A 14,351-nucleotide genomic window follows, 5' to 3' on the forward strand; every position below is an offset into this window, starting at 1 on the left:
TCCAACAACAACAGAAGCTCCAACAACAACAGCAACAACAACAGCAGCTCCAACAACAACAGCAGCTCCAACAACAACAGCAGCTTCAACAACAACATCAGCTCCAACAACAACAGCAGCTCCAACAACAACAGCAGCACCAACAACAACAACAGCCCCAACAACAACAGCAGAAGCTCCAACAACAACAACAGCTCCAACAACAACAACAGCAGGAAGAACAACAGAAGCAACAACAACAGCAGCACCAACAACAACAGCAGCAGCTCCAACAACAACAGCAGCTCCAACAACAGCAGCTCCAACAACAGCAGCTCCAACAACAACAGCAGCAACAGCAACTCCAACAACAGCAAATACAACACCAACAGCAGCTCCAACAACAACAGCAGCTCCAACAACAACAGCAACAACAGCAGCAGCTCCAATAACAACAGCAGCTCAAACAACAACAGCAGCTTCAGCAACAACAGCAGCTCCAACAACAATAGCAACAACAACAGCAGCTCCAACAACAACAGCAGCAACAACAAAAACAACAGCAGCTCCAACAACAACAGCAGCTCCAAGAACAACAGCTCCAACAAAAACAGCAACAACAACAACAACAGCTCCAACAACAACAGCAGCTCCAACAACAACAGCAGCTCCAACAACAACAGCAGCTCCAACAACAACAGTAGCTCCAACAACAACATCAGCTCCAACAACAACAGCAGCTCCAACAACAACAGCAGAACCAACAACAGCAGCACCAACAACAGCAGCTCCAACAACAACAGCAGCAGCAACAACAGCAGCTCCAACAACAACAGCAGCTCCAACAACAACAGCAGCAGCTCCAACAACAACAGCAGCAGCTCCAACAACAACATCAGCAGCAACAACAGCAGCTCCAACAACAACATCAGTTCCAACAACAACAGCAGCGGCTTTAACAACAACATCAGATCCAACAACAACAGCAGCAGGTCCAACAACAGCAGCTCCAACAACAACAGCAGCTCCAACAACAACAGCAGCTCCAACAACAACAACAGCAGCAACAACAACAACAGAAGCAACAACAACAGCAGCTCCAACAACATCAGCAACAACAGCAGCTCCAACAACAACAGCAGCTCCAACAACAACAGCAGCTCCAACAACAACATCAGCAACAACAACAACAACAGCAGCAACAACAACAGAAGCAACAACAGCAGCTCCAACAACAACAGCAGCTCCAACAACAACAGCAGCAGCAACAACAGCAGCTCCAACAACAACAGCAGCTCCAACAACAACAGCAGCTCCAACAACAACATCAGCAACAACAACAGCAGCAGCAACAGAAGCAACAACAACAGCAGCTCCAACAACAACAGCAGTTCCCACAACAACAGCAGCTCCAACAAGGACAGCAGCTCCAACAACAACAGCAGCTCCAACAACAACAGCAGCAACAACAACAGAAGCAAAAACAACAACAGCAGCTCCAACAACAGCAGCACCAACAACAACAGCAGCTCCAACAACAGCAGCTCCAACAACAACATCAGCAACAAAAACAGCAGCAACAACAACAGAAGCAACAACAACAGAAGCAAAAACAACAACAGCAGCTCCAACAACAACAGCAGCACCAACAACAACAGCAGCTCCAACAACAGCAGCTCCAACAACAACATCAGCAACAACAACAGCAGCAACAACAACAGAAGCAACAACAACAGCAGCTCCAACAACAACATCAGCTCCAACAACAACAGCAGCTCCAACAACAACAGCACCAACAACAGCAGCTCCAACAACAGCAGCAGCTCCAACAACAGCATCAGCTCCAACAACAACAGCAGCTCCAACAACAGCAGCTCCAACAACAACATCAGCAACAACAACAGCAGCAACAACAACAGAAGCAACAACAACAACAGCAGCTCCAACAACAACATCAGCTCCAACACCAACAGCAGCTCCAACAACAACAGCACCAACAACAGCAGCTCCAACAACAACAGCAGCTCCAACAACAGCATCAGCTCCAACAACAACAGCAGCTCCAACAACAGAAGCTCCAACAACAACAGCAGCTCCAACAACAACAGCAACAACAGCAGCAGCTCCAATAACAACAGCAGCTCAAACAACAACAGCAGCTTCAGCAACAACAGCAGCTCCAACAACAACAGCAGCAACAACAAAAACAACAGCAGCTCCAACAACAACAGCAGCTCCAAGAACAACAGCTCCAACAAAAACAGCAACAACAACAACAGCTCCAACAACAACAGCAGCTTCAACAACAACAGCAGCTCCAACAACAACAGCAGCTCCAACAACAACAGTAGCTCCAACAACAACATCAGCTCCAACAACAACAGCAGCTCCAACAACAACAGCAGAACCAACAACAGCAGCACCAACAACAGCAGCTCCAACAACAACAGCAGCAGCAACAACAGCAGCTCCAACAACAACAGCAGCTCCAACAACAACAGCAGCAGCTCCAACAACAACAGCAGCAGCTCCAACAACAACATCAGCAGAAACAACAGCAGCTCCAACAACAACATCAGCTCCAATAACAACAGCAGCGGCTCCAACAACAACATCAGATCCAACAACAACAGCAGCAGGTCCAACAACAGCAGCTCCAACAACAACAGCAGCTCCAACAACAACAGCAGCTCCAACAACAACAACAACAGCAACAACAACAACAGAAGCAACAACAACAGCAGCTCCAACAACATCAGCAACAACAGCAGATCCAACAACAACAGCAGCTCCAACAACAACAGCAGCTCCAACAACAACATCAGCAACAACAACAACAACAGCAGCAACAACAACAGAAGCAACAACAGCAGCTCCAACAACAACAGCAGCTCCAACAACAACAGCAGCAGCAACAACAGCAGCTCCAACAACAACAGCAGCTCCAACAACAACAGCAGCTCCAACAACAACATCAGCAACAACAACAGCAGCAGCAACAGAAGCAACAACAACAGCAGCTCCAACAACAACAGCAGTTCCCACAACAACAGCAGCTCCAACAAGGACAGCAGCTCCAACAACAACAGCAGCTCCAACAACAACAGCAGCAACAACAACAGAAGCAAAAACAACAACAGCAGCTCCAACAACAACAGCAGCACCAACAACAACAGCAGCTCCAACAACAGCAGCTCCAACAACAACATCAGCAACAACAACAGAAACAACAACAACAACAGCAGCTCCAACAACAACATCAGCTCCAACAACAACAGCAGCTCCAACAACAACAGCTCCAACAACAGCAGCTCCAACAACAACAGCAGCTCCAACAACAGCATCAGCTCCAACAACAACAGCAGCTCCAACAACAGCAGCTCCAACAACAACATCAGCAACAACAACAGCAGCAACAACAACAGAAGCAACAACAACAACAGCAGCTCCAACAACAACATCAGCTCCAACAACAACAGCAGCTCCAACAACAACAGCACCAACAACAGCAGCTCCAACAACAACAGCAGCTCCAACAACAGCATCAGCTCAAACAACAACAGCAGCTCCAACAACAGCAGCTCCAACAACAACAGCAGCTCCAACAACAACAGCAGCTCCAACAACAACAGCAGCAGCAACAACAGCAGCTCCAACAACAGAAGCAACAACAACAGCAGCTCCAACAAGGACAGCAGCTCCAACAACAACAGCAGCTCCAACAACAATAGCAGCTCCAACAACAACAGCAGCAGCAGCAACAACAGCAGCTCCAACAACAACAGCAGCTCCAACAACAACAGCAGCTCCAACAACAACAGCAGCTCCAACAACAACAGCAGCTCCATCAACAGCAGCTTCAACAACAACAGCTCCAACAACAACAAGAACAGCTTCAACAACAACAGCAGCTCCAACAACAACAGCAGCTTCAACAACAACAGCAGCAACAACAACAGCAGCAGCTACAACAACTGCAGCTCCAACAACAACAGCAGCAGCAACAACAACAGCAACAACAACAGCAGCAACAACAACAGCAGCTCCAACAACAACAGCAACAACAACAGCAGCACTAACAACAACAACAGCTCCAACAACAACAGCAGCAGCAAGAACAGCAGCTAAAACAACAACAGCAGCTCCAACAACAACAGCAGCAGCTCCAACAACAGCTCCAACAACAACAGCAGCTACAACAACAACAGCTGCACCAACAACAGCAGCTCTAACAAGAACAGCAGCAGCAACAACAGCAGCTCCAACAACAACAGCAGCTCCAACAACAACAGCAGCAGCTCCAACAACAACAGCAGCAGCTCCAACAACAACAGCAGCAGGTCCAACAACAGCAGCTCCAAAAACAACAGCAGCTCCAACAACAACAGCAGCAGCTCCAACAACAAAAACAGCAGCAACAACAACAACAGAAGCAACAACAACAGCAGCTCCAACAACATCAGCAACAACAGCAGCTCCAACAACAACAGCAGCTATAACAACAACAGCAGCTCCAACAACAACATCAGCAACAACAACAACAGCAGCAACAACAACAGAAGCAACAACAACAGCAGCTCCAACAACAACAGCAGCTCCAACAACAACAGCAGCTCCAGCAACGACAGCAGCTCCAAGAACAACAGCAGCAACAACAACAGCAGCTCCAACAACAACAGCAGCACCAACAACAACAACAGCTCCAACAACAACAGCAGCAGCAACAACATCAGCTCCAACAACAACAGCAGCTCCAACAACAACAGCAGCTCCAACAACAACAGCTCCAACCACAACAGCAGCTCCAACAACAACAGCAGCTCCAACAACAGCAGCTCCAACAACAACAGCAGCTCCAACAACAACAGCACCAATAACAGCAGCTCCAACAACAACAGCAGCTGCAACAACAACAGCAGCTCCAACAACACCATCAGCTCCAACAACAACAGCAGCTCCAACAACAGCAGCTCCAACAACAACAGCAGCAACAACAACAGAAGCAACAACAACATCAGCTCCAACAAGGACAGCAGCTCCAACAACAACAGCAGCTCCAACAACAACAGCAGCTCCAACAACAACAGCAGCAGCAGCAACAACAGCAGCTCCAACAACAACAGCAGCTCCAACAACAACAGCAGCTCCAACAACAACATCAGCAACAACAACAGCAGCATCAACAGAAGCAACACCAACAGCAGCTCCAACAACAACAGCAGCTCCAACAACAACAGCAACAACAGCATCAGCTCCAATAACAACAGCAGCTCAAACAACAACAGCAGCTTCAACAACAACAGCAGCCCCAACAACAATAGCAACAACAACAGCAGCTCCAACAACAACAGCAGCAACAACAAAAACAACAGCAGCTCCAACAACAACAGCAGCTCCAAGAACAACAGCTCCAACAAAAACAGCAACAACAACAGCTCCAACAACAACAGCAGCTCCAACAACAACAGCAGCTCCAACAACAACAGCAGCTCCAACAACAACAACAGCTCCAACAACAACAGCAGCTCGAACAACAACAGCAGCTTCATCAACAGCAGCTCCAACAACAACAGCAGCTGCAACAACAGCAGCAGCTCCAACAACAACAGCAGCTCCAACAACAGCAGCTCCAACAACAACAGCAGCTCCATCAACAGCAGCTTCAACAACAACAACAGCTCCAACAACAACAGCAGCTTCAACAACAACAGCAGCTCCAACAACAACAGCAGCTCCAACAACAACAGCAGCAGCTCCAACAACAGCTCCAACAACAACAGCAGCTCCAATAACAACAGCAGCAACAACAACAACAGCAACAACAACAGCAGCAACAACAACAGCAGCTCCAACAACAACAGCAACAACAACAGCAGCTCCAACAACAACAGCAGCTCCAACAACAACAGCAGCTCCAACAACAACAGCAGCTTCTACAACAACATCAGCTCCAACAACAAAAGCAGCTCCAACAACAACAGCAGCACCAACAACAACAACAGCTCCAACAACAACAGCAACAACAGCATCAGCTCCAATAACAACAGCAGCTCAAACAACAACAGCAGCTTCAACAACAACAGCAGCCCCAACAACAATAGCAACAACAACAGCAGCTCCAACAACAACATCAGCAACAACAACAGCAGCATCAACAGAAGCAACACCAACAGCAGCTCCAACAACAACAGCAGCTCCAACAACAACAGCAACAACAGCATCAGCTCCAATAACAACAGCAGCTCAAACAACAACAGCAGCTTCAACAACAACAGCAGCCCCAACAACAATAGCAACAACAACAGCAGCTCCAACAACAACAGCAGCAACAACAAAAACAACAGCAGCTCCAACAACAACAGCAGCTCCAAGAACAACAGCTCCAACAAAAACAGCAACAACAACAGCTCCAACAACAACAGCAGCTCCAACAACAACAGCAGCTCCAACAACAACAGCAGCTCCAACAACAACAACAGCTCCAACAACAACAGCAGCTCGAACAACAACAGCAGCTTCATCAACATCAGCTCCAACAACAACAGCAGCTGCAACAACAGCAGCAGCTCCAACAACAACAGCAGCTCCAACAACAGCAGCTCCAACAACAACAGCAGCTCCATCAACAGCAGCTTCAACAACAACAACAGCTCCAACAACAACAGCAGCTTCAACAACAACAGCAGCTCCAACAACAACAGCAGCTCCAACAACAACAGCAGCAGCTCCAACAACAGCTCCAACAACAACAGCAGCTCCAATAACAACAGCAGCAACAACAACAACAGCAACAACAACAGCAGCAACAACAACAGCAGCTCCAACAACAACAGCAACAACAACAGCAGCTCCAACAACAACAGCAGCTCCAACAACAACAGCAGCTCCAACAACAACAGCAGCTTCTACAACAACATCAGCTCCAACAACAAAAGCAGCTCCAACAACAACAGCAGCACCAACAACAACAACAGCTCCAACAACAACAGCAGCAGCAACAACAGCAGCTAAAACAACAACAGCAGCTCCAACAACAACAGCAGCAGCTCCAACAACAGCTCCAACAACAACAGCAGCTCCAGCAACAACAGTAGCTCCAACAACAACATCAGCTCCAACAACAACAGCAGCTCCAACAACAACAGCAGCACCAACAACAACAACAGCTCCAACAACAACAGCAGCAGCAACAACAGCAGCTAAAACAACAACAGCAGCTCCAACAACAACAGCAGCAGCTCCAACAACAGCTCCAACAACAACAGCAGCTCCAGCAACAACAGTAGTTCCAACAACAACATCAGCTCCAACAACAACAGCAGCAGCAACAACAGCAGCTCCAACAACAACAGCAGCTCCAACAACAACAGCAGCAGCTCCAACAACAACAGCAGCAGCTCCAACAACAACATCAGCAGCAACAACAGCAGCTCCAACAACAACATCAGCTCCAATAACAACAGCAGCAGCTCCAACAACAACATCAAATCCAACAACAACATCAGCAGGTCCAACAACAGCAGCTCCAACAATAGCAGCTCCAACAACAACAGCAGCTCCAACAACAACAGCTGCAACAACAACAACAACAACAGAAGCAACAACAACAGCAGCTCCAACAACATCAGCAACAACAGCAGCTCCAACAACAACAGCAGCTCCAACAACAACAGCAGCTCCAACAACAACATCAGCAACAACAACAACAACAACAGCAGCAACAACAGCAGCAGCTACAACAACAGCAGCTCCAACAACAACAGCAGCAACAACAACAGCAGCTCCAGCAACAACAGCAACAACAACAACAGCTCCAACAACAACAGCAGCTCCAACAACAACAGCTCCAACAACAACCGTCGCTTCTACAACAACATCAGCTCCAACAACAAAAGCAGCTCCAACAACAACAGCAGCACCAACAACAACAGCTCCAACAACAACCGCAGCAGCAACAACAGCAGCTAAAACAACAACAGCAGCTCCAACAACAACAGCAGCAGCTCCAACAACAGCTCCAACAACAACAGCAGCTCCAACAACAACAGTAGCTCCAACAACAACATCAGCTCCAACAACAACAGCAGCTCCAACAACAACAGCAGCACCAACAACAGCAGCTCCAACAACAACAGCAGCAGCAACAACAGCAGCTCCAACAACAACAGCAGCTCCAACAACAACAGCAGCAGCTCCAACAACAACAGCAGCAGCTCCAACAACAACATCAGCAGCAACAACAGCAGATCCAACAACAACATCAGCTCCAATAACAACAGCTGCGGCTCCAACAACAACATCAGATCCAACAACAACAACAGCAGGTCCAACAACAGCAGCTCCAAAAACAACAGCAGCTCCAACAACAACAGCAGCTCCAACAACAACAACAGCAGCAACAACAACAGAAGCAACAACAACAGCAGCTCCAACAACATCAGCAACAACAGCAGCTCCAACAACAACAGCAGCTCCAACAACAACAGCAGCTCCAACAACAACAGCAGCTCCAACAACGACAGCAGCTCCAAAAACAGCTCCAACAACAACAACAGCAGCAACAACAACAGAAGCAACAACAACAACAGCAGCTCCAACAACACCAGCAGCACCAACAACAACAGCAGCTCCAACAACAACATCAGCAACAACAACAACAGAAGCAACAACAACAGCAGCTCCAACAACAACAGCAGCACCAACAACAACAACAGCTCCAACAACAACACCAGCAGAAGCAACAACAGCAGCTCCAACAACAGCAGCAGCTCCAACAACAACAGCAGCTCCAACAACAACATCAGCAACAACAACAGCAGCAGCAACAGAATCAACAACAACAGCAGCTCCAACAACAACAGCAGTTCCCACAACAACAGCAGCTCCAACAAAGACAGCAGCTCCAACAACAACAGCAGCTCCAACAACAACAGCAGCAACAACAACAGAAGCAACAACAACAACAGCAGCTCCAACAACAACAGCAGCACCAACAACAACAGCAGCTCCAACAACTGCAGCTCCAACAATAACATCAGCAACAACAACAGCAGCAACAACAACAGAAGCAACAACAACAACAGCAGCTCCAACAACAACAGCACCAACAACAGCAGCTCCAACAACAACAGCAGCTCCAACAACAACAGCATCTCCAACAACAGCATCAGCTCCAACAACAACAGCAGCTCCAACAACAGCAGCTCCAACAACAACAGCTGCAACAACAACAGATGCAACAACAACAGCAGCTCCAACAAGGACAGCAGCTCCAACAACAACAGCAGCTCCAACAACAACAGCAGCTCAAACAACAACAGCAGCAACAACAGCAGCTCCAACAACAACAGCAGCTCCAACAACAACAGCAGCTCCAACAACAACATCAGCAACAACAACAGCATCTACAACAACAGCAGCTCCAACATCAACATCAGCAACAACAACAGCAGCAACAACAACAACAGCAGCTCCAACAACAACAGCAGCAACAACAACAGCAGCTCCAACAATAACAGCAGCTCCAACAACAACAGCAGCTACAACAACAACATCAGCTCCAACAACAACAGCAGCTCCTACAACAACAGCAACAACAACAGCAGCTCCAACAACAACAGCAGCTCCATCAACAGCAGCTCCAACAACAACAACAGCTGCAACAACAACAGCAGCTCCAACAACAACAACAGCTCCAACAACAACAGCAGCTCCATCAACAACAGCAGCTCCATCAACAGCAGCTCCAACAACAACAACAGCTGAAACAACAACAAAAGCTCCAACAACAACAGCAGCTCCAACAACGACAGCAACAACAACAGCAACAACAACAGCAGCTCCAACAACAACAGCAGCTCCAACAACAACAGCAGCTTCAACAACAACATCAGCTCCAACAACAACAGCAGCTCCAACAACAACAACAGCCCCAACAACAACAGCAGCAGCAACAACAGCAACTCCAACAACAACAGCAGCAGCTCCAACAACAACAGCAGCAGCTCCAACAACAACATCAGCAGCAACAACAGCAGCTCCAACAACAACATCAGCTCCAACAACAACAGCAGCTTCAACAACAACATCAGCTCCAACAACAACAGCAGCACCAACAACAACAACAGCCCCAACAACAACAGCAGCAGCAACAACAGCAGCTCCAAGAACAACAGCAGCAGCTCCAACAACAACAGCAGCAGCTCCAACAACAATATCAGCAGCAACAACAGCAGCTCCAACAACAACATCAGCTCCAACAACAACAGCAGCAGCTCCAACAACATCAGCTCCAACAACAAAAGCAGCAGGTCCAACAACAACAGCAGCTCCAACAACAACAGAAGCTCCAACAACAACAGCAGTTCCAACAACAACAACAGCAGCAACAACAACAACAGAAGCAACAACAACAACAGCAGCTCCAACAACATCAGCAACAACAGCAGCTCCAACAACAACAGCAGCTCCAACAACAACAGCAGCTCCAACAACAACAGCAGCTCCAACAACGACAGCAGCTCCAAAAACAGCTCCAACAACAACAACAGCAGCAACAACAACAGAAGCAACAACAACAACAGCAGCTCCAACAACACCAGCAGCACCAACAACAACAGCAGCTCCAACAACAACATCAGCAACAACAACAACAGAAGCAACAACAACAGCAGCTCCAACAACAACAGCAGCACCAACAACAACAACAGCTCCAACAACAACACCAGCAGAAGCAACAACAGCAGCTCCAACAACAACAGCAGCTCCAACAACAACAGCAGCTCCAACAACAACATCAGCAACAACAACAGCAGCAGCAACAGAATCAACAACAACAGCAGCTCCAACAACAACAGCAGTTCCCACAACAACAGCAGCTCCAACAACAACGGCAGCTCCAACAACAACAGCAGCTCCAACAACAACAACAGCAGCAACAACAACAACAGAAGCAACAACAACAACAGCAGCTCCAACAACAACAGCAGCAGCTCCAACAACAACATCAGCAGCAACAACAGCAGCTCCAACAACAACATCAGCTCCAACAACAACAGCAGCAGCTCAAACAACAACATCAGCTCCAACAACAAAAGCAGCAGCTCCAACAACAACGGCAGCTCCAACAACAACAGCAGCTCCAACAACAACAACAGCAGCAACAACAACAACAGAAGCAACAACAACAACAGCAGCTCCAACAACAACAGCAGCAGCTCCAACAACAACAGCAGCAGCTCCAACAACAACATCAGCAGCAACAACAGCAGCTCCAACAACAACATCAGCTCCAACAACAACAGCAGCAGCTCCAACAACAACATCAGCTCCAACAACAAAAGCAGCAGGTCCAACAACAACAGCAGCTCCAACAACAACAGCAGCTCCAACAACAACAACAGCAGCAACAACAACAACAGAAGCAACAACAACAACAGCAGCTCCAACAACAACATCAGCAACAACAACAACAACAGCAGCTCCAACAACAACAGCAGCTTCAACAACAACAGCAAATCTAACAACAACATCAGCAACAACAACAACAGCAGAAACAACAACAGAAGCAACAATAGCAGCAGCAACAACAGCAGCTCCAACAACAACATCAGCTCCAACAACAACAGCAGCAGGTCCAACAACAACAGCAGCTCCAACAACAACAGCAGCTCCAACAACAACAGCAGCTACAACAACAACAGCAGCTCCAACAACAACAGCAGCTCCAACAACAGCAGCAGGTCCAACAACAACAGCAGCTCCAACAATAACAGCAGCTCCAACAACAACAGCAGCTCCAACAACAACAGCAGCTCCAACAACAACAGCAGCTCCAACAACAACAGCAACAACAACAGCAGCTCCAACAACAACAACAGCTCTAACAACAACAGCAGCTTCAACAACAATAGCAGCAACAACAACAACAGCAGCTCCAACCACAGCAGCAACAACAACAACAGCAGCAACAACAAAAACAACAGCAGCTCCAACAACAATAGCAGCTCCAACAACAACAGCAGCTCCATCAACAGCAGCTCCAACAACAAGAACAACAGCTGCAACAACAACAGCAGCTCCAACAACAACAACAGCTGCAACAACAACAGCGGCTCCAACAACAACAACAGCTCCAACAACAACAGCAGCTCCAACAACAACAGCAGCTCCATCAACAGCAGCTCCAACAACAACAACAGCTCCAACAACAACAGCAGCTCCAACAACAACAGCAGCTCCATCAACAGCAGCTCCAACAACAACAACAGCTGCAACAACAACAAAAGCTCCAACAAAAACAGCAGCTCCAACAACGACAGCAACAACAACAACAGCAACAACAACAGCAGCTCCAACAACAACAGCAGCTCCAACAACAACAGCAGCTTCAACAACAACATCAGCTCCAACAACAACAGCAGCTCCAACAACAACAGCAGCACCAACAACAACAACAGCCCCAACAACAACAGCAGCAGCAACAACAGCAGCTCCAACAACAACAGGAGCAGCTCCAACAACAACAGCAGCAGCACCAACAACAACAGCCCCAACAACAACAGCAGCAGCAACAACATCAGCTCCAACAACAACAGCAGCAGCTCCAACAACAACAGCCCCAACAACAACAGCAGCAGCAACAACAGCAGCTCCAACAACAACAGCAGCAGCACCAACAACAACAGCCCCAACAACAACAGCAGCAGCAACAACAGCAGCTCCAACAACAACAGGAGCAGCTCCAACAACAACAACAGCACCAACAACAACAACAGCCCCAACAACAACAGCAGCAACAACAGCAGCTCCAACAACAACAGGAGCAGCTCCAACAACAACAGCAGCACCAACAACAACAACAGCCCCAACAACAACAGCAGCAGCAACAACATCAGCTCCAACAACAACAGCAGCAGCTCCAACAACAACATCAGCTCCAAAAACAAAAGCAGCAGGTCCAACAACAACAGCAGCTCCAACAACAACGGCAGCTCCAACAACAAAAGCAGCTCCAACAACAACAGCAGCAACAACAACAACAACAACAACAGAAGCAACAACAACAACAACAGCAGCTCCAACAACAACAGCAGCTCCAACAACAACAGCAGCAGCTCCAACAACAACAGCAGCAGCTCCAACAACAACATCAGCAGCAACAACAGCAGCTCCAACAACAACATCAGCTCCAACAACAACATCAGCTCCAACAACAAAAGCAGCAGGTCCAACAACAACAGCAGCTCCAACAACAACAGCAGCTCCAACAACAACAGCAGCTCCAACAACAACAACAGCAGCAAGAACAACAACAGAAGCAACAACAACAACAGCAGCTCCAACAACAACATCAGCAACAACAACAACAGCAGCTCCAACAACAACAGCAGCATCAACAACAACAGCAAATCTAACAACAACATCAGCAACAACAACAACAGCAGCAACAACAACAGAAGCAACAACAACAGCAGCAACAACAGCAGCTCCAACAACAACAGCAGCAGGTTCAATAACAATAGCAGCTCCAACAACAACAGCAGCTCCAACAACAACAGCAGCTCCAACAACAACAGCAGGTCCAACAACAACAGCAGCTCCAACAATAACAGCAGCTCCAACAACAACAGCAGCTACAACAACAACAGCAGCTCCAACAACAACAGCAGCCCCAACAACAACAGCAACAACAACAGCAGCTCCAACAACAACAGCAGCTCTAACAACAACAGCAGCTTCAACAACAATAGCAGCAACAACAACAACAGCAGCTCCAACCACAGCAGCAACAACAACAGCAGCAACAACAAAAACAACAGCAGCTCCAACAACAACAACAGCCCCAACAACAACAGCAGCAGCAACAACATCAGCTCCAACAACAACAGCAGCAGCTCCAACAACAACATCAGCTCCAAAAACAAAATCAGCAGATCCAACAACAACAGCAGCTCCAACAACAACAGCAGCTCCAACAACAACAGCAGCTCCAACAACAACAACAGCACCAACAACAACAACAGAAGCAACAACAACAACAGCAGCTCCAACAACAACATCAGCAACAACAACAACAGCAGCTCCAACAACAACAGCAGCATCAACAACAACAGCAAATCTAACAACAACATCAGCAACAACAACAACAGCAGCAACAACAACAGAAGCAACAACAACAGCAGCAACAACAGCAGCTCCAACAACAACATCAGCTCCAACAACAACAGCAGCAGGTCCAACAACAACAGCAGCTCCAACAACAACAGCAGCTCCAACAACAACAGCAGCTACAACAACAGCAGCAGCTCCAACAACAACAGCAGCTCCAACAACAACAGCAGGTCCAACAACAACAGCAGCTCCAACAATAA

The 14,351-nt window shown here is 47.7% G+C and overlaps 1 pseudogene; it reads left to right on the forward strand.

Moving 5' to 3' along the window:
• Positions 1–2,879: 2,879 nt before the first annotated feature.
• Positions 2,880–14,351, forward strand: LOC144737342 (uncharacterized; annotated as a pseudogene).

This window comes from Lampetra planeri, chromosome 68, assembly GCF_965212315.1.
Source record: "Lampetra planeri chromosome 68, kcLamPlan1.2.h2, whole genome shotgun sequence".
Lineage (NCBI taxonomy): Eukaryota > Metazoa > Chordata > Hyperoartia > Petromyzontiformes > Petromyzontidae > Lampetra > Lampetra planeri.